Genomic DNA, 1,869 nt, shown 5'->3' with positions numbered 1-1,869 from the left:
ATATATATATATGAAGCGTTTTCAGCAGATTCACAAGTTACAATAATATCAAGATAATGCAATAATTAAAATTAATAAGAACTGATTGAAAAATATTTCTATAATTATCTTGGCACCAGTTTGATGCCATTTCAATGACTTTTTCTGCTTGAGGTTAAAGCGATTCTAATTATACAATAATCGCAATTCTGAACGTAGTAGATAAACAAGTCAATATTTTCACATAGAACGACGCAACGCGATTCCCGTATCGTTTTTTTTTTGCTAATTATATGCATTAATAGCGCGTACGTCGTTATTGGATACGCTATTGGATGAGGCGCGCCTGGTCATAAACCACTTAGGGAAAATTGTTTAGCTTGCACGTATAAATATCCACATGTTGTTTACATTGCATACGTTATATAAGCGTCCAAGTATCTCAATCGATACTATATACATATTTACTATTTGTAGCAGAATATTATATGCTAATCGTGATTAATAAAAAAAGAACCTCCCCCCTGTTCCCTCCCTTGTAATTCTTTACTTTTCACAAAAATAGAAAATATGAAGTGCAGCAATCTTGATGTAAATGAAATATTTAAAATATACGTAAATAAGAAGTGTGCAATTTTAAGAAGTTAAATGTATGCATGGAACGGTAATATATTTATAGAAAACGTAATGTTATACTGAAATTTTATCAGCTATTTTATCAAGTAGACGATAGAGTAAAGTGTGGTACAATTTCGAATGAAATAAAATTTGAATCCAATTTTTGAAGTTCAAGCTTAGTAACCTTCTCTTCGTGTGGAGAGTATTGAAAGGTACCAATAAAATAGGAAAAATTAAATTTGAATTGAAAATTGGATTCAAATCTTATTTCATTCAGAATGTCCGAAATTGTATCACCTTACCTTATTATTTACTGATTCCTACGAAGATCGAAAATAGCACTCATAACAATTTCTCAAGGTCCCCTTACATTGACTTCAAGGTAAACTTCACGATGTAAACTGCGTGGCAGAACAGTTAGTTCCGTCAACGAATACATCATTGCCGTCAGGTATTATAATGTATACAAAGTGCGACGTGCGTCGCATGGTCGTGGATTACTTATCAATGGACCGCATATTTGTCCTCCGCGGTCGAAGTCAACATTAGCATCTCGTCGCGTATAAGACGCCGTTTTCCGTGTTGCGATTTCAGTTGCAGCCAAACAGCCGGCCGAAGGAATTTCACGTGGAGTCGACTTGGCGAGAGAAGTGATTACGTGGGAGGACACACGTTGCATTTGATTGCCTCAACGCGTGTTTGTCACTGCTTATTGGTACGTGCAAGACACGCGATCGCCATTATACGCGTGTTCGTGTAATTTCGCGTATTAGACTTCCTGCCGGTCTCCCGCTGTGTTATGTAAGTACTGCTATCGTGTACATGTCGAAAGTCAGAGCAATTAATTAATCGATTAAATACCATTAATGAATGTATCGTGCATTCTTTATTATCTCTGCCGCAATTTTCATAAGAAAGTATATATAAATATTTGTTTATTACAGATTGTATTTTTTTAAAGACAAATTTGATGCACAATTGTAAAATTTGACATTTCAATACAATCCACATAGGGTCGTATTCATAGTCATGATTCAACATGAGATTCGATTTACTAGGTTTAAATTGATCTTTCATTTGAAAAACGCTTCTCAAATCACGATTTAATAAATCCGATTAGTTCAAACCTACTCGTTTGAAATAAAGATTAATCGTGGATCAATTTATAACATAAATACGGACCTTAAATTTATTAATTTAACACAAGATAAATATGTTAGGAAATAATACAAATATTATATATAAAAAAATATATTATATAAAAAAAAAATA

At 33.1% G+C, this 1,869-nt stretch overlaps 1 protein-coding gene across 2 annotated transcripts in view; it reads left to right on the top strand.

Moving 5' to 3' along the window:
* Positions 1 to 1,209: 1,209 nt before the first annotated feature.
* The window catches only part of LOC108687365 (rho-related BTB domain-containing protein 1), a 25,344-nt gene continuing 24,684 nt past the window's right edge, over positions 1,210 to 1,869 (top strand). The window contains exon 1 of one of the 2 annotated variants that reach the window (XM_018193078.1): positions 1,210 to 1,312. The gene's annotated coding sequence lies outside the window, so the exon portion shown is untranslated. Of the gene's footprint in view, positions 1,399 to 1,869 lie in introns of both variants that reach the window. The other variant, XM_018193075.1, reaches the window with a different exon arrangement.

This window comes from Atta colombica, unplaced genomic scaffold (genome assembly GCF_001594045.1).
Source record: "Atta colombica isolate Treedump-2 unplaced genomic scaffold, Acol1.0 scaffold205, whole genome shotgun sequence".
Taxonomy (NCBI): domain Eukaryota; kingdom Metazoa; phylum Arthropoda; class Insecta; order Hymenoptera; family Formicidae; genus Atta; species Atta colombica.
The sequence above is the reverse complement of the archived record's forward strand: the minus strand, read 5'-3'. Positions and strand labels throughout refer to the sequence as shown.